The sequence below is a fragment of the Prionailurus viverrinus genome, chromosome E2 (genome assembly GCF_022837055.1).
Source record: "Prionailurus viverrinus isolate Anna chromosome E2, UM_Priviv_1.0, whole genome shotgun sequence".
NCBI classification, from domain to species: Eukaryota; Metazoa; Chordata; class Mammalia; order Carnivora; family Felidae; genus Prionailurus; species Prionailurus viverrinus.
The window spans coordinates 49,296,347-49,320,442 of NC_062575.1; the positions used below are offsets into that span (position 1 = coordinate 49,296,347).

The 24,096-nt window shown below is 44.8% G+C and overlaps 1 long non-coding RNA gene across 3 annotated transcripts in view; it reads left to right on the plus strand.

Annotated features, from left to right (window-relative positions):
• The window catches only part of LOC125152698 (uncharacterized), a 41,501-nt gene extending 18,303 nt beyond the window's left edge, over nucleotides 1-23,198 (plus strand). The window contains exons 1-3 of one of the 3 annotated variants that reach the window (XR_007147275.1): nucleotides 7,556-12,703; nucleotides 22,007-22,181; nucleotides 22,602-23,198. This is a non-coding gene — a long non-coding RNA (uncharacterized LOC125152698). Of the gene's footprint in view, nucleotides 1-7,555; nucleotides 12,704-15,195; nucleotides 15,747-22,006; nucleotides 22,182-22,601 lie in introns of those variants that run through there. The other 2 variants (XR_007147274.1, XR_007147273.1) reach the window with 2 other exon arrangements.
• The last annotated feature ends 898 nt before the right edge of the window (nucleotides 23,199-24,096 follow it).

Here is a 24,096-nt window from a genome sequence, read left to right on the forward strand (position 1 = left end):
CGTACCTCATTCATACTTCTCAATGATTTCCTTCTTAACTTCCACCATAATCATCACCTTCTTCTTACTGTCTTTGTTTTCAACCTTTTTCTGCATGAGGGCCATTGTATATGCTCGCACAGATGTTGACTATGGTACAGTGTTAATGAACACTGTGTTAATGAATGCAGTGAATAAACTGTATTTAACATAACTGGCAATAAGGCAGCAGAGGAAAGTGTCAATATCTGCAGGCAGCCTGACCTAGAATGAAGCAAAGCCTTCCTAAGCTTACTCTTGTATGGAAAAGCAAAGACTGTCCATAGGTGCTTTGAGGTGACAAAAAATACACTAGTACCTTCCAACATTCTCAAAAATCACTGGTTTCTGCCAAAATCCATGACCTGCAACCAAGCATGCAAGCATGGGAGACGATCACCCACAATCCTGCAGTAAGAGAGAGAGAGAGCCAGAGAGAGAGAGGATTCATCGATTGATTATTGACTGGGTTTGGAGTATTGCTTGTACTTTCTGTTCTGTTTTCTGGAAAGAAGGAACCCTGGTGTTTTTGCTCTTAGGCTATCTAGAGCTCATTAAACATAGAGAGTCAGATCTAGACACTTAAACATTATGAAGACATCTGTAGCAGACTAGAACACTTCTTTATTTTTAAATCAATGGGTAGGTGTAAATAATCGTTGATCAGTTAAACATGGTGAATGAACACCCATTATTCTGATCTTAAACCAGCGGGGCCAAATTGACACAGTTCAAAACTTTTAAGACTAATGAAAACATCAGATTTCTCCTTCCTTAGATCTACGAGGCAGCAAAACAGTTTGGTTTTTCAGTCAACAAGGTTTTATAGATTTCTACAAAGAAATAGTGAGGAAAAAGCTGAACTCTACAAGTGAAATGCCAGCTAGTAAAGTAGAAGAAATGTTACAGTGAGCTGTTTGGTCACCTCCAAGATTTAACCGATGTGAACATTTAGATATTGGCTTCAGATCTCCCTTTTTGAGAAAAGAGGCAAAATGTTACATAAAATCAGACACCAGCTCCTCCTCCCTTGCTGCCCTCTTTCCCCAGAGGTAATGACTTGCTGTAGGGAGAGGGCTTTATCCTATGCCTGAGACTTTTAATAGCTGTTTGATTGATCCTTTTTACACGATTGTATTCACCAATAACATGTAATATAGCTTTTTAAAAAAAATTATGTAAATGAGTCATAAACTAAGTATTTTTTGTCCCAGGATTAAAAAAATCCTGAGTCTTTTTTACATATAGCATTGTTGTTCTATGTAATCTCCTTCATTTTATTTATTTATTTATTTATTTTTTAATGTTTATTTTTGAGAGAGAGAGAGAGAGTCGGGGAGGGGCAGAGAGAAAAGGAGACACAGAATCTGAAGCAGTCTCCAGGCTCTGAGCTGTTAGTAGAGAGCCCAATGTGGGGCTCAAACTCACAAGCTGCGAGATCATGACCTGAGCTGAAGTTGGACACTCAACCGACTGAGCCAATGAGGTGCTCCTAATCTCCTTCATTTTAACTGCTGGGTAGGATCCCACCTGAGGAATAAGGCACAGATCATTCCCCTACTGAAAGGCAGTAAGTTGAAATCACTGTTTGCTAGCAGAGCAAGACTTCCATACCCTGGAACATGTTTTCTTATGCACAGGTTGAAGACTTTCCCTGGGGCATATACTAATACCCCAAAGTGGAGGCTGGCTGCTGTCTCTGGGGCAAGAGCATCTTTAATGAGAATGGATAGTGCCAGAGGACTCCTTGAGTGGTTCTACTAATTCACATGTCTGCCCTGAAAATGAAGAATTTTAATTGGCCAGAGCCTCACCCCACTCCACTATATAAGTCCCTGGGGACTCTACACTCTTCACTTTGTCTGTAGGAGAACAAGTTCACTGACTACAGACTGTGAGGAAAAGCACATGCTGCTGTAGAAACAGTAATTCTGTAACTCTTGATGGGTTTCATTCCACAATAGAATTTTTGCAGGCTTTTTGGGCAGATATGTATTAGGTAAATGCGTGGCTTTAAAAAGCCACTTGGGATCCACTTTCTTGGTAGAAGATTTGAACTTCTGTCTCTCATAGATTAGAGAGCAAGCTAATCAGGAAGGATAGAGAATATCTGAGCAATGCAAGAAGCTTGGCATATATGTAAAATGTGGTCATACTCATTTTCAAGCACAAATGTCAACTTTATAAATATCTGCCACATACTAGGCCACACAGCAAATTTCAGTCAATACCCAGACATGGAAGACTCTGTAAACACTGTGCTATGAAAGCAGAAAACTGAATAAAAGGACAAGCCGAACACCACCATCTGCATAGAAACCGTGTGTGTGATGAAAGAATCATGATTGAAGAAGACACAATAATGGCAATTTCAAAATATGCCTGAGTGACAGTAAAAACTTTACATAGAACCCACAGGATGCAAGCCAGGTGGGCTTGTGGGCACATTTTAAATGTTAAGATGCTTAACATAGAAAAGAAGAAAAAGATGGTCATTGTAGAGCTAATTATCCACCTATAGGAATAAGAAAAGGAACAAACTCAAAGGAGAAAGAACATAAACATGAACAAGAAACACAGATATCTGGAGATGGTTTTTCCTTTCTTTTTAAGCTTATTTATTAAGTTTTGAGAGAGAGAGAGCACAATCGGGGGAGGGCAGAGAGACAGGGAGACACATAATCCAAAGCAGGCTCCAGGTTCTGAGCTGTCAGCACAGAGCCCAACACGGGGCTTAAACTCACTAACAGCAAGATCATGACCTGAGCTGAAGTCAGACACTTAACCGACTAGGCCACCTAGGTGCCTTGGAAGTATTCTTCTCTTAAAACTTTTTATTTTGTGGAGGAGTTTGTTGAGGATTATCTTTAACTTGAAGATTTGTTAAATCTCACCCATAAAGACATCAGGGCCTGGTACTGTTTTTTTGATGGAGGGAAATTAGTGATTCACATTTTAATTTTTTAGTTATTGCTCTATTCATATTATGCCTTTGTTCTGAGGTGAGGTTTGGTGATTTACATTTATCTAGATAATTGTTCATTTCATCTATATGTGAAAATACACTGGCCTAGCTTTTGTGGTAGTCTCTGATAAACTTTTCTTGTATATCCCTGATAAGTCTTTCAAGCTTTTGTCAGTATATCAATCGAGCCCTTTCTCTCTGTCTCTAGCATCTGCTAGGTAGTATGCGATCACTCCCAGCCTGTCTTCAGTAAGAACCCTGTTAGGTCAGCTTAGCAGGAATTACTCTAATTCTTGGTAATTTTCCATCCACTGACTGCCCCACCGTGCTCTTGCTTATAAATCACCACTCTTCTTGTTGACTTGGAGTTGAGTCCAATCTGTCTCCCTTACTGCAAACCCACTGTTGCAGTCAGCCTCAATAAAGTGTGCCTTATTGTCTGTAATGAGTGTCAGAATAGTTTTTCAATAGCACGTGGAAAGGAGTAATTACAATATGGTTGATGAGGCAAGACGAAAGTACATAACGGGCTGTGGGGTTACGATGGAATCAATTGGGGCTTGTGAAGTTTCAGGAATTTGAAAATATTAAGACAATTGAAGAGATAGTGTTTAGGATGAATTAAAAGACTGGAGAAATAACAGGTGTGGAAAACAGAGAAATTAGCCCACTTTTATGGGCAGGGCATGGAAGGACCTCCTAGAACAAGTGTCCAGAAGAGTTTAGCTGTCTGATAGGCATTTCAGTATTTCACGTCCACAGTGAAGCCTTGAGTTTTTTCCTTTCCTTCATGGTTTTGCCAAAAATACTACCTCAGTTTCTCAGACCATAAAATCGTGCCACTATCCCCTGTGTGTTGAACAAGGCAAAAGCTTGAAAAGGTGCAGTGCAGGCTTCTAATCTGGACACACTTTTCAAGTGTGTTTGGGGCTACGCAGTGCTGGAGATGGATGCCTTTCCAGCACTTTCTAGCATGTGGCCTGAGGGTGTGCCCTGGGAGTTCTGATGGCTGGACTTAGGAAACCCGTCAGTGGGGATACTTTCAAGGAGAGCAAGGGCTGTAAGAAAGTGTAAAAGTAATGATCATTTACATAAAAAATGAGAGTTCCAGCTGAAGAAGTACAGTGTTGAAATGAATTAGTTGACAGGAAAATCCAAATCTTTAAACTTTGTTTCAGATGAGACCAGCTGAGCGTCATTGTCAGAAAGAAGGCAGCTGACAGTCCACTTCCAATGTGACTCTTTTCTCCAGATGATGCTTCCGTGTGACCCAAGGCAGTGAGGTCCCCAGAACCCCAGACTGAATTCCATATTATGTGACAGAACGTCTTACACTTGGACTCAGAGACTCAGGGGGGTACCTGCAGGTCCACGTGTTGGAAATCTGACCCCAATGAGTTTTCTGGTCACTAGAGATACCTGAGGGTGTTCCTAGACCCAGCATTGCCCCGTTCCCCTACCCTTTCTGTCAGTGCACGACCTGCACTGTGACACCGAGGGCTCCTAAGGCATGGTTGTCACAGGGCTCTGAGGATGAACATCCATGGATGCCGTGAGACAGAAGCTGTGTCCTGGCAGGTGCATACTCCCGGACTCTCCCAGATCACCTGGGACATATGTCAGTGGTTTGCGTTCTTGTACATGGTCCCCTGGTGTCTGAGGGGAGAAGGGAGGATGAGGCTTTCCAATAATGGGGTATTTGCTCCTGCCAGTAACCTGGTGGTGGTGGATTTTGAGTTGTGTTTTTTCTTTTTCTCTAGTATATTCAAGCTGCATGAGGAATCGAAAAAAGGAAAATGCTTAAAGAAAAACAATTTGTTAATCTTAGAGTCTTATGTTACAGTCAGATTAGAAGCCTGACACAAATATCTCCCCCAATATAATCTCCCTATTTAAGGTCTAGCCTATTAACAGCTTTAATTCCCTGTTGCTATGCCCAGTCCCATGTGCATAGGCTTAGGAGCAGGGTGTGAATATCTTTGGGGGTCACACTATTGCCTACCACACTCAGTTTCCACCATCTCCTCTCTCTGAGGCCTTCTCCACCCGGCAAGCACAGCCATACCCCCATAATAGCATCTGGGCCCTGAGTGTCCAGCCACTGTCCCTGGCACCACCCCCTCTCCAACGCCGTGGGCCTGGGGTTGCTTCTGGTTACAAGTCCACTGTGTCACATCTGCCACCGTAAGGTTCTTCTCCAGGGTCCCTGATTGCCGTCTAGGAACTTCACCGTGAGCAAATCTAAAGTGTATTTGAGGGTTGGGTGTTGTGGCAGTGAAAATACCTGCATTGGTCAGGAGATGGAAATGGTCAGCAGGAGTTCAGGCAGGCGCGTGAGTGCCCTCTGGTGGATGGTTCCTGCTGCTGGAAGAGCAAACAGGGCCCTGGACAGGAGACAGGAGGGCTCAGCTTGGACAAAGGGCACATTCAGGTCCAGAAGGAGGCATATTTAGAGGGGATGAACTTATGGCTGCCCGTGGCTCAGCAGCTGGAAGACTGGTTTTTGCCAAGGGTGTAACCACAAATCAGGACACCACTGGGTTATATTGCCAGGTTGGCTGAGGGAAATTCTGTAGACATTGGGATGCAAAAACATACATGACCGCAAATCGACATGTGATGTCATTAGACACGTCCTCTGATGTTCTCAGCATCCTGAGAGGCATGTTAGCCATGAATCAAAGTCATACCTTCATTTGGAAGAAGTATCTTGTTAAGAAGAAGATGATATGATAGGAATTCCTCTTTATCTTCAGAATCATATACCTTGGCATCATTCCTTAACACTGATGCCCCTAAAATGGACCTAGTTAACTTAGTTGGGGGCTGGCCAATCTTGGGGTCTGGTTCCCACCACCTGCGAGCTGACAGCATCCTGTCCTCCAACTCCGGACCCCTCTCGGAACCACAGGAGCCTCTGATGCTCCGTCATTAAAGGAGGGGGCCTTTTGGATACAGGTGTGCTGATTCGAAAGCGTACATGCACCCCAATGTTTATAACAGCACGATCAACAATAGCCAAAGTATAGAAAGAGCCCAAATGTCCACCGACGGATGACTGGATAAAGAAGTGGTGGTATATATATTCAATGGAGTATTACTCGGCAATGAAAAAGAATGAAATCTTGCCATGTGCAACTACATCGTTGGAACTAGAGAGTATTATGCTAAGCGAAATTAGCCAGTCAGAGAAAGAAAAATATCATGCGACTTCACTCATATGAGGAATTTAAGATACAAGACAGATGAACATAAGGGAAGGGAAACAAGAATAATATAAAAACGAGGAGGGGGCAAAACATAAGAGACTTTTAAATACAGAGAACAGACTGAGGGTTACTGGTGGGGTGTTGGAGGGAGGGAGATGGGCTAAACGGGTAAGGGGCATCAGGGAGGACACTTGTTGGGATGAGCACTGGGTGTTCATAGAGGATGAACATAGAGGATGAATCACTGGCATCTATGCCTGAAATCATTATAGCACCTATGGTAACTAACTTGGATGTAAATTTAAAAAGATTAAAAAAAAAAAAAAAAAAGGAGGGAGCCTTTTCACCTGTCGACCTCTGGACTCTGTGGGGGGGACAGGTGGGGTGGGCTATACCTACATGTGAGCAGACTCCTGATTGGCAGGTGTGGGGTCTGAGCGAGATCTGTGCGCCCCCTTGTGGCTCAATCCGGACCACCACCAGAACCCTCAGCTCCTGTCCTCTGTGCAGGAGCATTGACATGGATCAGGAAGCTCTGCGTTATTTCTGAATTCCTACCACAGAGCCCTGACCGGGCACAGTCCGCACCGTTTCTCCCCGAACCCCATGACCACCGCAAGGTGTGGTCGGATGGGACATGCCAGTCTGCGCACGTAGGAGGTCACCGCAGCTTGGAGGTGCTTTCCCATGAAGCTGCCCTGATCCTATAACTGGCCTAGTCTGTCGGACACGAAGAAGTACACGAGGTGCAGGGTTTGGGTGGCTAGAGGCTTTTTATATAATCAGTGTGTTTCATTCATTTTTTATTTTCAAAGCTAGGATCACGTCCAGTCGGGTCATTGATTGGGCCAGAGCAAAATGGCGGGTGAAATTTTTAAAAGAGAGAAAATCGTCTCATTAGAGATGAAAAGACAGATACTCTCCGGGCTCCCCATTTCTGTAAATTTTGTATGGCTTGAGTTGCTGTGATAGTCACATGGAGGATGAATACGGGCATTGGTCCAGTAAGGCAGGGCTGGCCGGCCTCACCGGCTGCAATCTGGGCAATCCTGCAGTGATTTGCAAGCACCCTGCGCTGGGCGCCGGGGTGTGTCGCTTCGAAGAACATGTGACTATTGAATTTGGGATTATGAGTTTGAGCCCCACGTTGGGTGCAGAGATTAATAGAAAAAAAATTTTACCTTGTGCTAGGCATCATTGTGTGCTTCTGACATCTTGAAATTCTCAATTACTTTGACCAAGGAGCCGTGCATTTTCACTTTACATTGGGTCCTGCCAGTTTTGTAGCTGTTCTGCCCCAAAGACTGACCACAGATTGACGGGCTCCTTTGGGACAGACAGGAATGAGGCAACCGAGGGCCGCACTATGTACTGTAGGCACCAGAGGGCGGCAGCACCACAGAGTAATCTGGAAAGATGGGAGGAGGAGTTTAGTGTTTGGTACTCTGTGTCCTCCCTCATAGGTCTCTAGGCGTCTCCACCCCTTCACCCTCTCTGCCCAGGTCACTGCAAGAATGTTCTCCAGCCCTAATGTACTTCAGATACGCATTCTTGACTCCACAGTCCAAGGTGGGGGCCTGGGTGATCATAATTATTCTGGTCAAATAGGAATAGCAGTAAAGAGATAGAGAAACATCTACACTAGAGATAGGCATTAGGAAAATATTACCCAGACAGGGAAGGGAAAGGGTTTTTGTGTGTCCTGGTGATGGGGAAGAAAGCTACTGAGTTCCCCATTTTTTCAAAGGGAAGTGAAAAATCACTAAGTAGCCTCCGAGCATGTTGGGCAGAGGTGATTGGGGTTCCGTCCAGGGGAGCTGGTGCTGTTCCAGAGAGATCTCCCCTGCGTAGTGCCTGACAGAGAAGCCAGGGCTTTCCTGGGAACACTCTGAGACAGAACACACAGCACAAAGGGCTTATCAAAGGTGACCTGTAGTGGTCACCACTACAGGAAAGAACATCCGACGGGAGGGAGCCAGAACTGGTTGTGCTCATGGTGTGAATATCAGGGCTAGAATAACAATTGCCTTGTGCGAGCTGCAGTGGGGCTGCGTGACAAGTTCAGATGTCCCTGGGGTGGTAGGTCATCCACATCAAAATGATCTCTCTGCTCTGATGGTTAAATGTCTCCTTTGGAACGATGAGGCCAAAGAGCCAGAACAATGCAGGCTGCCCATCCCCAGGGGAGCCTCGGGAGAGATGTTCCCACTGGGTGGGTGGTTGTTCCCCTCACACCCTGTCCCCTCCGTGATCTGTCCTGAGTCAGGCTCCTTCCTCTGGGACTTCAGATTCATCCCGTCCCTGCATCGCTGCCCACGTGTCCCTGGGAGGGCAGCCCCCAACAGGAAGGTGTCTCAGGCCACCAGCTGCAGGAATGCCGGGGCGCCGTGGACCCCAGAGGCAAAGACTCCTCGATAAAGGGAAGGTCAGTTCAAGAAGCCCAGGGCTGCCGAGCCCATCGTGGGTCCCTCGGCTCAGGGCTGCATGAGCGCCAAAAACTGTGGGAAGAAATCCAGTCTCTTCATGTGATTCCCAAAGGTACCCTTGACTCCAGAATGATGGCAGTCTAAAGAGCCCCATCTGGCTCTCTAGGGTAAGGATGGGTGATTTCCCAAGAAACAGTTGCTCTGGAACCATTTCCTGCGACTTTCAAGCTCCCACGTGCTCTGAGGGGATTTCCACTATGCCCTATGCTGGAGCTTATGAGTGGGAGAAAGGCATCAAGAGACATTTTTAGGATTTTGAAACATGATCTCTTCGTTCTAACCATCTCCGGATGAGAGACAAGAGACTCTCCTCCTCTCTGCTGTGCTGCTGCTGGCTTCATGCTTCACCTTTAGGGCGCCAGTGCGGCTGAATATCTTCAGAAAAGCCAGAGGTTTTATTTTTCTCTCTCTCCTTCCCTTTCTCTCTTTCTTCCTATTTTTCTTTTGCTTATCTTCTTAATACCGAGGTATAGGTAGTCTTTATTTTTTTAATGTTTATTTATTTTTGAGTGAGAGAGAGAGTGGGAGTAGGGGAGAGGCAGAGAGTGGGGAACAGAAGATGCGAAGCAGGCTCTGCACTGCGCTGACAGCAGCGTGCCCGAGGAGGGGCTCAAACCCACAGACCAGACCGTGAGATCACGACCAGATCTGCAGTCAGATGCTCAACTGATTGGGCCACCCAGCCACCCCAAAGGCAAAGGTTTCCTTAAACATAAGGCGAACTTCAACAGACACAGAGACAACCAGACTTAGGAGCTCCCCAACTTGCTCCTCTAAAGTGTCTGCCTCCTCATCAGTTTTCCTTGTTTTATGGATAATTTTTTAAAGTCTCATGCTAATTTTTTTAAAGTCAGTTCTATGTCGGCCTTGCCCTCATGACTGCAGATCAAGAGTCTCATGCTCCAGGCCGTCGCCATCTTCTCCCCTCCTTCCTTTTTTATGTTGAAGGCACATCTTAGGCTCTTCAGCTCTCTTGAATGTGTTGATCTGCCCCCCCTTCCACACTGCTGCCTCCTCTACTCCTCTTTCCTTCCCTGCCCGGCCCTTCCCCTCCCACCTTCGCCCCTCATCTCTGGAGAGTCATTGGAGCTTTGAGCATCCTCCCCACTGTGGACTCTTGAGGGGCTCAGAGACCCCTCGAGCAACCATCTGGGGCGGAAACAGGCTGACGGGGAACAGGAAACAGAGCTCACCACCGACCCTGTGTACTTGTCACACCCCGAGCTTTTTCTTTGAAGGCAGGAAGTTCTCAAGGGCCCCAGGCTTCTTCACCCCAGTTTCTCCCTTAAAGAAATCTATCACACTTCATCTCCCGGAGACAGGAGTAGAAGGCCAACAAGGTGGTCACAATGGCAGGGGAGAAATTGAGGAAGACTAGCCAGTGGAAATTCATGAGTATTTCTCCACATTTGAGAATTCCATTGGTGTGTGGATGAGATGCCGAAGACCATGATGTCTGTTTCTTTAATTTTTTTTTCAACGTTTATTTATTTTTGGGACAGAGAGAGACAGAGCACGAACGGGGGAGGGGCAGAGAGAGAGGGAGACACAGAATCGGAAGCAGGCTCCAGGCTCTGAGCCATCAGCCCAGAGCCTGACGCGGGGCTCGAACTCCCGGACCGCGAGATCGTGACCTGGCTGAAGTCGGATGCTTAACCGACTGCGCCACCCAGGCGCCCCCATGATGTCTGTTTCTAGAAACCAGTTGTTGCAGAGGTTGGGCCCCCTTCAACAAGCAAAAGTGGATTTCGCTTCTGCTTACACATGCAATTCAGTGTTTGGGGTTGATTTGGCAACTCAGGGAGTTTTTATCCTATGAACATCCAGTAAAGCAGGAATTGGAAAGAATCACGGTATCCGTGAACAGAGTCAGGGAAATAAGAGACAAGAAAATGGCCGGCAAACTGGACAGAGGTGCAGCTTTGGGATTTGTGGAAAATCCCCTTTGGAAACCAAAACGGAAAAGTGCCTCCAAGGTTGCCAGAAAAGGAAAAAGTAAAAACGAAAAAAAAAAAAAAAAAAAAGAAAAAAGTGAACCGTGTAGTTTTGATGTCCATATATTGAAAACGTACATCATTTTTATGGTTTTCCACAAAGTCAAAGATTATGTGGCAATACAAGGTTTACATGTATTCTGCAATTCATATGTAAAATGTACATTTTGAATTTATTTGTAAAACTAAATACTTTTCCCCAGAAAGATTATGTTATCTTTATTGATTTTCCCATAGAGCACTATGAAGTTTTTAACATTGTGGTATAGTTTATATTTATAGTTTATTACCTATCTTGACAGGACTCTTATGTTCCTGTACAGGTCAACCATTTAATAAGCAACCATGAAATTTAAGTTAAATGTTCTTTGTAAACATTTGTCTATTTTCAATGAATAATGATTTTGTGAAGTATGCCATCTGAAGACTGAAGTTATAAATACACCTGTTTTTGTTATGTAATATTAAGAAGACTTAAATGTGCACTTTTTCCTATGTAGTTACTTCATCCTTCTTTCATGATTTGGGGAATTGTTGCTTTTGTTGATATTTGAATCGTGAAATTAAGACTCTCGAGTGCTATTTTCATTCTTGGAAATTTGATTCGATGTCCCATTTAAGGTAGAATATGTTCTCACTCACTTTAGAAAGGAAATGAGGTTGTATATTGATGGCTGAATTTTGGCAGAAGAGCCACACTCTGTGAAAAAAAGGCTGTAAAGCTTGTATAGCCGAGTGCTTATTTTTCTCTGTTGTGTAAATTTGCCTTGGAAATTAGGAAGACAGCTTTTAGAAATCATTAGGAATAGAAGTCATTAGAAATTAGAAACTCATGAGGTTTTGTTCTTGTGCATTCTGCCCATAGTTCTCCTGGTCTCATTTTTCAGGTTTTTTAAATGCCATGTTTTTGACGGGATATTAAGTACATACAAGTATTTTGAAACAAATTCTTATGTTATATTATGTCACTCAAGGGGAAGAGGAATCCAGAGGAGATTATATACTGTTTATATTATGATTTATTTTTCTGGAATATTGGATACAGAGAATTCTGTGTATTACGATTTTTAATGTCTACGTGCTTGAATTTCAAATATACGCTTCTAATGTTTTTCAGTCTTTGAAACCACATCATTATGTATCAGAATGCCACGTAGCATCAAGGATTTTGTTTTTGAAAAAGAGGTTGTTAAAATTTTCTGTGGGATTAATACTCCGTAAGTAAACTTGAATAAATGGATTTCTTGATTTACGGTAGAAGCTATTGGAAACGGTCTTACATGTAACGGATCGTGTAAAGCATGTTGAACTCGTTCTGAGACACACGAAGAGGAAGTCACTGATAGACACAGAGTCCTCTGGCTCAGATGTCAGATGATTTTTGAAATGGAAGGACACTGGGAGTTACTTCGTTCCTTTTTCACCTTCGTCTTCTGAAATTTCTAGCTGTTTTGAAAACGTAATTTCTTCATGACAGAAATACATGTTCTTATGACCAAGTGTAAAAATAAGAAAGAAATCGATTCCAACTGATACTAAAAAACACACAACATTGACTTTACTACCATCAATCCTTAACCGGTGGATAGGTCAGTGGCGGTATATAGATTTTCAGTGTTGCACAGCACGTCTCTAGCACGAGTTCATTTTGTGACTGAAAATCTACATCCACAGCTCCGTGTTCCCTCCTCCCCACCCTGACCGGAAGTACAGTTCTCTCTGATTTGACACATTTGACTAGTTTACATACCTCACATAAGTGGAATCTTAGGCTAGTTTTCTTGCTGTGACGTGCTTAGATCACTTAGCAGCGAGTCCAGAATGACCTTCTTGTCGAAGACTGGACAACACTGCAGTGTGGACACAAGCCCCTTTCTTCACCCACGCCTCTGTCTGTGCACCTGGGGCTGCTTCTACCTCCTGAGTCCTGGGAATTGCACAGCAATGAACGGGGATGTGCAAGTGTCTCTTCCAAACTTGCTTTCAATTCTTATGGGTATAAAATCAGAAGGGAGACTGCAACATTGTACGGTAAGTCTGTTAATTTGGAGGAAACTCCCACTCCGTTTTTGGGGGCGGGGGTGGGGGAAGGCTCTTTTGACCATCAGGAGCAGGGGCAGCAGCTCTCACAGCTGCCTGACAGGGTGCAGAGCATGTGTGAAGACGACTGGGTGGGGTCTCCAAGGGAGCAGATAGATGCCTAGGACGGCCCAGTCCCCTGTCTGCTTATTTGTTGAGGGACCTGGGATCGAGAGGGGCGAGCTGGACGCTGCTATTTCCAAGCTCTCCTTGCAACGAGGAGCCTGAAGCCCCAGTGCAGTGCAGGCTCCACATCCCCAGGTCAGCCCCAGGACCCCTGGGTTACCCCAGAAAGGGTTGTTCCTTGCCTTTCCTCCTCCACAGGGTCTCTCCTGACCCGACGGGGGCTGTGTGGGAACCTTCAGAGTTTCTCCACCACCACCACCACCCCATCTCCATTCAGCAATTCTCACCCAGGCTTCACACCCTCCCTTTTCCACCCTACCCCCACAACCACGAGCTCTCCTTGGTATCACTGAGATTTCTCCTACCTCCTTTTTGGGTCCTGGCCACAGACCCTGAGCCACACAAGAGAAAGAAGTCAGGCTAGAGGCGGCGCACGAAGGCTTCAGACACCCCATGTGTTGATAAGCAGTTTATTTGTCCAGTGTGCCAAATCAGAAAGAACCGAGGCTGCAAAGCAAAAGAAAAGTTCATCTGAAGTTTGAGAGATTGGCAGCTAGGAGACACAGATTCTCCAGGACCAGAAACAGCTCAGAGCTGGGAGGAGAAAAGAGTTGATCAAGGGAAAACCCGAAGCTTGTTTAAGTGTTTTGGAAAGAATTATGCCTCCTTCAGCAGAAGGAAGCAAGCTAGCTTTCTTCCGAGAAGTGCCGCAGAATGTCCCATTTGTGGTTGGCACAGGCTACAATGTCACGTTGCATCCAGGTGGGGACATATACAGGACCATCTTTACAGCGGTCTCTGAGGTCCTTGTTAAAGATTCTTAACGTTAGTGATTCAATTTCAATGTTTCAGTGAACAGTTGTGAGCGGTCTTAGTTGTGAGTCTGGTATAATTTTATAATCGTAGTTTTGTAATTCCTTTTAGAATTTCTCATTTGAAACACAAGTAGTGACTCACGGAGAGAGCTGAGAATACATATATGGTCCACTCAATGTAGATAAGCTAGTAAAGTAGTTTGCTCTCTTCCAGATGACAAGTATTTCCCCAGAGAGCCTGGAATGCACACGTATAACAGCAGCTAAAGCACAACCACTTCTGTGGGTTTAGAAAACATCTTGTCATCTCGAAAATAATGTCGTGTATTTGTAAAGAACTTTTTGACCATCAGATTGTGTACAATGGAAGCAAGATTGCTCAGGGTGTAAACAACGGTCTTCTTCAATAGAAAGTGGCACATCTTTTTTAGCCAGTCCGTGAATTTTTGTTGGTTCTCAACACACGTCATGTACAAGTTTGGTATAGACATTGTTATATAGCATGACAATGTTAGATATGGCATGACAATGTTAGATAGCATTTCCAGTGTGAATTCCACGACCCAAGGTTTGATATTGAACATGTTTGAATTGGTAGAGGGCATAGGAGGTTTGCACTAGTTCGCTTCGGGCCAAAAGACCGAAGAGAGCTTAGAGAGCCAGCCTTTTATACTTTCTGGAACCAGTCACTCTCTGACGCCCCGCCCCTACACACAGGGAGAAGCCAATGAGCTCAGCCATTTGGCAGAGGCAAAAAACAAAAAAACAAGGGGATTTTTTTACAAGGGGGTTTTGGTGACCGTGGTTACACTGATGGAAAGGCAGGATTTGGGGTTTTTTGTGTGAAGAGGACAAAATTCAAAGGATTTTTTTACAAGGGGGTTTTGGTTACACTGATGGAAAGGCAGGATTTGGGGTTTTTTGTGTGAAGAGGACAAAATTCAAAGGATTTTTTTACAAGGGGGTTTTGGTGACCGTGGTTACACTGATGGAAAGGCAGGATTTGGGGTTTTTTGTGTGAAGAGGACAAAATTCAACCGGTTGGCCGGTCTGCTCTTAGTGGGAGGTTTGAAAAACATGTCCTTTGTGGTCCCTGTAACCCCCCCTAGAAGGCAAGGTTCTGTCGTGTTCAAGGTTCATGACACTGCTCACCCAAGGTGGAGCCGAACAGCAATGGATTCCATCACAGTGATGCAGATTGATCATGGATGGGGTTTGGAGTGTTGCTTGTGCTTTCGTGTTCTGAGGTCTGGAGAGGAGGAAGCCCCGTCTCTCTGCTCTGGAGCTGTCTAGAACTCGTTCAACATAGAGAGTCCCATCTAGACACTTCAAGGTTGTGAGGGCAATCAACCAGAGGAGAACACTTTTTTTAGTTTCAAAGCAAGGAGAAGGCGTAGGTAACTGTCGATCAGGGTTGTAGGTAAGTGTTGATCACTGAACGTGGTGGATGCGTGGCTGTTTTTCTGATCTTCAACCGGGAGGGCCATATCGACACGGATGAAAACATTTCAGCCTAATGTAAACATTAGATTTAGCCTTCCGTCGATCTCTAAAACAGAAACCCAGATTGTTGGGTTCTGTTGCGAGATATTTTTTTCAATGTTTATTTACTTTGGAGAGAGAGAGAGAGACAGAGAGAGAGCGAGAGAGAGTGAGCCAGGGAGGGCCGGCAGAGGATGTGGGGTGGGCTCTGGGCTGATAGCAGAGAGTGCAATGTGGAGCTGAAACACGAACAGTGAGATCCTGACCTCAGCTCAAGTCGGACACTCACCTACAGAGCCGCCCAGGCGCCCCAGATTGTCAGGTGTTTAAATCAACAAGGCTTTCTAGATTTCAACAAAGAAACGGTGACAAAGAAAGCTGAAGTCTCCAGTGGAATGCCAGCTAGTAAACGTAGACGAAATAGTGCAGTGAGCCATTCGGTTTCCTCCAGGATTTAACAGATGTGAACGTTTTAGAATTTGGCCTCCGGTCTCCTTTGCCAAACAAAAGGCAACAAGCTGCATCATATCGGACACCAGCGCCTTCTCCCTTGCTGTCCTCCTTTGCCAGAGGTAACGACTTGCTGGTGGGTGAGGGTCTCATCCTATGTAGGAGACTTCTTACAGCGATTTCACCCATCCTTTTTATATATGTTTGTATTCATATTCAATAGTCCGTAACATAGTTTCATGTTCTTATTTTACAGAAATGGGTCATAAGCTAAGTATTTTTTGCAGCAGGCTTTGAAAAGCCTCTGAAGTCTTTTTTTACGCACCTCACTGTTGTTCTAGGAAGCTCCTTCATTTCATCTGCTGGGCAGGGTCTCAGCGGAGGAAGAAAGCAGACCTGTATTCACATGCTGTTGTAGGAAAAAGTAATTTGGTAACTCTCGATGGGTTTCATTCCCAATACAATTTTTGCAGGCCTTTTGGGAGACATGTATGAGGTCAATTCTTGTCTTTCTTTTTCTTTCTTTTTTTCTTTCTTTCTTCCCTGTCTTTAATTTTTTTTTAATGTTTATTTATTTTTGAGAGAGATGGAGACAGAATGGGAGTTGTTTAGGGGCAGAGAGAGAGGGAGACACAGAATCCAAAGCAGGCTCCAGGCTCTGAGTTGTCAGCACAGTGCCCGACACGGGGCTCAGGCTGACAAGCTGTGAGATCATGACCTGAGCCCAAGTCGGACGCTCAACCGACTCGGCTACCCAGGCGCCCCTCTTGCCTGTCTTTAAAAAGCCACCTGGAATCCACTCTTTTGGTAGAAGACATGAGCATATGCCTCTCAGAAATGAGAGGGCAAGCTCGATGGGAAGCTCATCCAGCAGGAAGGATAGAGAATACTGGAGCAATGTAAGAAGCTTGGTGTATGTATATACAAAATGTGGTAAAAAATTTTTTTCAAGCACAAATGGCAACTGTATGAATATTTGCCACATACTGGGCCAAGACTGCACATTTTCATCAATGCACAGACATGGAAGGCTCTATAAACCCTGTGGTCGGTAGTCAGAGAACAGAATGAAAAGTATAAGCTGAAAACAACTCCCTGAATGGAAACCATGTGTTTGTAAAACTCCTGCCTCATGAGAAACTACAATGGCAGTGTCACAATATGTATAACTGACAGAAAAATACTTTACAGAGAACACACAGGATGCAACCCAGGGGAGCTTGTGGGCAAATTTTAAATGTTAAGATGCTTAAAAGCAGAAAAAAGGAGCAAAGAATAAAAAATAACCAGAAGAAAAGCACGATAGGAGTCCTAATAACCAATCTAATACGAACTTGAGTGACCATTTTCTTATGTTTATTTATTCGTTTTGCGAGAGAAAGAGAGCGCATGCCCAAGCAGGGCAGGGGCCGAGAAAAGGAGAGGCCGAATCCCAAGCAGGCTCCTCACCGTCAGCGTCAGCGTCAGAGCCGGTGCTGGGCTACGAGTCACAAAGTGCCAGATCATGACCTGAGCTGAGACCAAGAGTCAGACGCTCAACTGACTGAGCCCCTCAGGCACCACTTGAGTCACCATTTTGAAATCTCCATCATTTCAACGGGGAGATTTTACACATTCGTGACCTTATTCTAACCTTACGCATACTCTTGAGAGAAAGAGCGAACACATTCCCAGCTCTTGCCGTGAGACTAGAATAACCTTGACCCTCAAACCAGAAAAAATACGGACAGGAAAAATTACAGGCCAGGAGCAGCATACACAAACCTCCTACAGAAATAGGAACCACAGTCCAGCAGTGAAGGGAAAAGATCGCGTGCGTGAATGTGAGGTTTAGTCCAGGAATGCAGTTAGGTTAACAGGAGAAGATCAGTGTAGTTCACAGCTTTAATGGCTGAAAGAAGGGAAATTATGTGACTTTTTGAAAGATACGTTAAAAAAAAACTCTATGTAAGATTCAGCTACATTTGATGACAGAAACCCGTCAACAGAAATAAAATGAAACTTTCTGAAACTGATAAAGCGTGTGTACAAAATGGTAGAGCAAACGTAATTTTAAGGTCAGGCGGCCAGGCTCGGGTGGGCTGCCAACACTGACTTCTAAGGGTGCGTATGGGGTCCTTGAGCGCGCCGAGCCAGACACATAAAAGAAAAGGTCTGAGAAGGAAAAGTGCAGAAACGATGTCATAATTCACATCTGAGAAGTTCTTAGAATCAGTACAGTAGTTTCCCAAGAATGCCTGATAGGAGATTCATATGTGAGGCTGAATGACATTGCTTTATAAGAGCAAGTGTCATTTAAATAATATTTATAGCAGCAACCGGAGAATAAACAAAGAGCTTTGTAAGCAAGGCCTTTATTTATTTACCACCTAAAACTTGACTGAACATGAAAGTTTGCTGTTAAGTGGCAATAACTAACAGAGGACAAATCACCAACAGAAAGGAAAGAGATACCAGGGAGTGTCAGGATCGGGAAGACTCCGCTTGGTGGAAGAGCTGTTCTCCCCAAATTATCTGGACAATTACGAACTTCCCAATAAAAACTGTCATTGTTTTCTTTCCACTGGACAAGGGCATTCTAAAATTAAAGAGCTTAACAAAGGGCCCCGAAGAAGTGTAACAAGGTGGCAACGGCCCTACTAGATAGATATCAAGATGGATCTCCGAGCCACAAGATAGAAAACTGGTGCTGTGGCTCCACTGGGGACCTGAATGTGGCATCGGCCACCATCCTACTCACACATCGACACTTCATAAGGGAGGTGGCCTGACAGATAAAGTGGGGGAAAGAAGGCAGTTTTTATAAATGAGTCTGAAAAATTGATCACACACACACACACACACACACACACACACACAGCCTTGGGAAATTATTCTAAATTAGGTAGAGGAACACCAATGTAATGGTAAAAATATGAGTTCTATATTACACTTAATGTCTCTTTAGAAAGGATACTATACGAAAGAGATGTGCAGCACACATAGTTGGCAAAGCATGCCATCCACAATATATAAAGATCCTTGCAATAAAGAAAAACAAACCAATAGAAAAGCTTGTAGATGTCACCCATAGAAGTTGTGTGGTGTCGTAGCAGACGTGAACGGGGAGGAACATTCATAGTGGCAGTGTTTGTATAACATATGAGCAAAAGCAAAACATCCCAAATGTTCACCAGTTACCAATCAGTGAAAGAAAATGTGATAAGTTCTTACGATGGGAGATGCAGAGACCATCGCCATCCAGGCACACCTGTGGGAGTGAATCCTGGGAATTTTTCCTGAACAAAGCAAGTGGCATGAAATTCAGTGTAATTTCATTTTTGTGAAGGTCAACAATGCTCAATATGAAATGTATGGCTTTTCAGGTTACAGCATGTTGTTGAAAAAGAAGATGTGTAAGGGTAGGGGAATATTTTGCAGAATATGGTGGGGGGTGGGTTGGGCTGGCAGGGGGACTGGTGACAGCATCCATGGTGTGTGAGGTGCTGCTTCTCTTCTTCCTTGAGCTGGGTAAAGACTCATAGGGAGTTCTGTGGGGGGTTTGGAGTTTAAAAAAACTTTTTAAATGTTTATTTATTTTTGAGAGACAGAGGAAGCAGAGTGTGAGCAAGGGCAGGGAGGGGCAGAGAGAAAAGAGGGAGACACAGAACTCGAAGCAGGCTCCAGGCTCTGAGCTGACAGCACAGAGCCTGACACGGGGCTCAAACTCACGAACCGTGAGATCATGACCTCAGCCGAAGTCAGACGCTCAGCCGACTGAGCCACCCAGGTGCCCCTGGAGTTTTTTTAAAAAATAATTGTTGCTTTCATTCCCTGCACAGATGATATAAGCAATTATTTTGGGTATATCCAGTAGTCAATATGAAAACAAGAAAAAGGGGTGCCTGAGTGCCTAAGTCAGTTAAGCATCCTACTGTGTCTCAGGTCATGATCTCATGGTTGATGAGTTCAAGTCCCGCATTGGGCTCTCTGCTGACAGTGTGGAGCCTGCTTCAGAATCTCTCTAGCTCCCTCCTTCCTCCTCTCTCTCGGTCAGTCCCTCTCTCTCTCTTTCAAAATAAAGAAAGAAACTAAAAAACATAAATCCTACTTGATCATGATAATTTTTGTCTTTGTTTCCTGTTATTGTTAACTCTGCATTTGGTTTACTAACATTTATTTGATTTTTTTATGTGTACCTTTTATAAAGTTTATTTTATTTTTGAGATAGATAGAGAGCAAGCAGCAGAGGGACAGAGAGAAAGGGCGAGAAAGAATCCCAAGCAGGCTCTGTGCTATCAGCACAGAAAAGACTAGAGAGTACCCGATGCAAGGCTCCAACGCATGGACTGTGAGATCATGACCTGAGCCGAAAGCAAGAGCTGGAGCCTAAAGTGACAGAGACACACAGGCACCCGTTATCTGTGTATTTGTAGGTGCAATTGGCCCATGGTTTTCTTATCTGGTTTTGGTATGAAGCTATTCAAGTAGCCTCATGTACTGGGCTAGGAAGTATTCTTCTTGTAAAACTTTTTATTCTTGGAGGAGTCTGTTGAAGGTTATCTTTAACTTGAAGATTTGTTAACTCTCACCCATAAAGACCATCAGGGCCTGGTACTGTTTTTTTGACCGAGGGAAATCAGCGGCTCACGTTTTAATTTTTTAATGGTTATTGCTCTATTCATATTAAGACTTTTGTTTTGAGGTAAGTTTTGGTGATTGACATTTATTTTGATAATTGTTCATTTAATCCATATGTGAAAATACATTGGCATAGTTTTTGTGGTAGTCTCTGATAAATTTTACAACCTCTCTTGTATCTTCCTGAGAAGTCCTTAAAGATTTTTATCAACGCATCAATCGATCCCTTTCTCTCTGTGTCTGTTTCTGTCTTTCTATCCGAACACCATGGTTTCGTGGGAACTGTACAAGGTGGAGGGAAACTCGCAGCAAAGATTCTCTCCTGGACCAGACTTTAGTCAGGCTGTCTCAGCCATTTGCTTAAGGAGGTCTGACTTGGGCTTCAGGTCCAGTTTGAGCAAGAAACCTGTGAAGGCCGTTGAGCCATAATCCTCCCCCTGTGATATCTGAGCACCCTCCTTTTCTGACCAAATTCCTCACCCCAGCAGCATCTGGTAGGTAGTACGTGATCACTCCCGCTATCTTCAGTAAGAACCCTGTTAGGTCTTCTTGGCAAGAATTACTCTACCTTCTTGGTAAATTTCCACCCACTGACTGCCCCACCCTGCTCCTTGGCTATAAGTCACCACTAGTCTTGTTGATTTGGAGTTGATCCAATCTGTCCCTCCTACTGCAAAGCCATTGTAGCAATCGGCCTCAATAAAGTGTGCCTCAACATGAGTTAATGAGTATCAGAATAGGTTTTCATTAACACACGGAAACACGTGATTACAATACGGTTGACGAGGACTACATGAAAGTACATAACAGGGGCTGTGGGGTTACAAGGGAATTGATGAGGGGCTTGTAAAGTTTCAAGACTTTGGAAAATAGTAAGACAAGTGACGAGATGATGTTCAGAATGAAACAAAAGACTAGAGAAATAACAAATGGGTGAGACTGAGAGAAATGAGCCCACCTTTATGGGCAGGGCAAGGAAGGACCCCTTAGAGCAAGCGTCCAGGAGAGCTTAGCTGTCTGATGGGTATTTCAGTATTTTACGTCCAAAATGAAGCTCCTGAGTGTTTCTCTTTCCCTCATGTTTTCCCTGAAACACTACCTACCCCAGTTCCCAACATCATAAAATGGTGCCATTGCCCTCTGTGTGTTGAACAAGCCAAAATCTTGATAAGGAGCAGTGAGGACCTTGCATTGTGGATGCACTTTTCAAGTGTGTTTGGGGATATGCGGTGCTGGAGATGGATGCCTTTCCAGCACTTTCTAGCATGTGGCCTGTGAGGTGTGTCCTGGAGTTCTGATGGCTGGACTCATGAAACTCGTCAGTGGGGATACCTTCAAGGAGAGCAAGGGCTGTAAGAAAAGTGTAAAAATAATGATAATTTACATAAAAAATAAGAGTTCTGGCTGAAGAAGTACAGTGGATGTTCCTCATAATCTTCAGTGTTGGAGAAATAGGACAATTCATACATTCTTTCAGTGTTGAAATGAATTAGTTGACAGGAAAATCCAAACCTTTAAACTTTGGGGGCGCCTGGGCAGCTCAGTCTGTTGGGCGTCCGACTTCAGCTCGGGTCACGATCTCGCGGTCTGTGAGTTCGAGCCCCGCGTCGGCTCTGGGCTGATGGCTCAGAGCCTGGAGCCTGCTTCCGATTCTGTGTCTCCCTCTCTCTCTGCCTCTCCCCCGTTCATGCTCTGTCTCTCTCTGTCTCAAAAATAAATAAACATTAAAAAAAAATTAAAAAAAAAAAAAACTTTGTTTCAGGTGAGACAAGCTGAGTGTCATCGTCAGAAAGAAGGCAGCTGACAGTTCACTGCCAACGTGACTCTTTTCTCCAGATGATACTTCCTTGTGACCCAAGCCAGTGCGGTCCCCAGAAACCCAGAGTGAATTCCATATTATCTGATAGAACGTCTTACACTTGGACTCAGAGACTCAGGTGGGTACCTGTAGGTCCATGTGTTGGATCTGGACCCAATGAGTTTTCTGGTTTGCTGGTCACCAGAGATACCCGAGGATGTTCCTTATGCCCCAGCATTGGCCTGTTCCCTTTCCTTTCTGTCAGCACAGGACCCCCATGGGGACCCTGAAGGTTCCTAGAACATGGTTGGTCACGGGTCTCTGAGGATGAGCTACCATGGACGCCATGAGACAGAACCTGCGTGCTGGCAGGTGCACACTCCCAGGCTCTCACAGATCACCCCGGACATATGTCAACATCTATGTTCTTATTCGTGGTCGTGTGAGGACACCTGGTGTCTGAGGGGAGAAGGGAGGATTAGGCTTTTGAGTAATGGTGTGTTTGCTTCTGCCAGTACCCTGCTGATGGTGGATTTTTATTTGTGTTTTTGTTTTTCAGTATATTCAAGCATGAGGAATTGGAAACAAAAGATAATCAGGAGAAAATGTAGTTTGGATTATTTTATTCTACTCAGACCCATAAAGTAGAGACATGCAAGAAATATCAGTTGAACACAGGAAACAAAGACAAGGGAAGGATGCAAGTGGTTAATAGTCACCTGACCAGTGACTCTGACTCCTTAGCTTCAATGGATAGCACCGTGCTGGCCACCAGCAGGGTGGCCAGGAAACAGCGTCCCAGGCTGTGGCTCAGGAAGGGGCTGTTGCAGGTGGGACCTCACTCCGGTCCATGTGCTCTGTCAGCTGTCCCACTGCCCACTCAACTCCATCCCCACCTAGTCTGGAGACCTCCCAGCCCAGGAGAACACCATGCGGACTGTGTCCTGCTGGACGGACTGATCCTCTCCTCCCACTCCCCTCTGGCCTGTCACAGAAGCTGGGATCCAGCTGAACCAGTGCTCCCCGGCCCCTCTTGGCCACCTTAACTGCACATGTAATTCAAACGTTCACTTCTGGTCTTCACACAGGCTCAGCCTGCACACATCTCCTTCTTCTATTAAAGGTCTTTCCCTACACCTGGCTGCTGAAGCAAGAATCATGAGAGTCACTATTGAATTCTTCTGCTCCTCCCTATGCTTTGTGGAACCTGTTAGCAAAGCCTCCATAGGCCCCCCAACCTGCACCAATGTTCCTCCTATTTCTCTACCACCTTCTTGTCCACACTGACCGTGAGTCCACATCGTCATTTCCTACATGGATGTGACCGATTCTAACCAGTCTTCCTAGGGGATTAAGTTCCTACTGTAGCTGTAACAAATTACCACAAACTTAGTGGCTTAAAACAACACAATTTGTTAATCTTAGTGGGCTTTTAAAATTTATTTATTTATTTATTTATTTATTTATTTATTTATTTAGAGAGGGGAAGGGGCAGAGACAGAGAGAGAATCCCAAGCAGGCTCCACACTGTCAGCACAAAGCCCAAACTGGGGCTTGAACCCACGAACCGTGAGATCATGACCCGAGCCGAAACCAAGAGTCGGATGCTTAACTGACTGAGCCACACTGTGAACAAATCTAAAGAGTATTTGAGGGTTGGGCGTTGTGGCAATGTAAACACTTGCATTGGTCAGGAGATGGAAATGGTCAGCAGGAGTTCAGGCAGGCGCGTCAGTGCCCTCTAGTGGATGGTTCCTGCTGCTGGAAGAGCAAACAGGGCCCTGGACAGGAGACAGGAGGGCTCAGCTTGGACAAAGGGCACATTCAGGTTCAGAAGGAGGCACATTTAGAGGGGAAGAACTTATGGCTGCCCGTGGCTCAGCAGCTGGAAGACTGGTTTTTGCCAAGGGTGTAACCACAAATCAGGACACCACTGGGTTATATTGTCAGGTTGGCTGAGGGAAATTCTGTAGACATTGGGATGCAAAAACATACATGACCGCAAATTGGTATGTGATGTCATTAGACACGTCCTCTGATGTTCTCAGCATCCT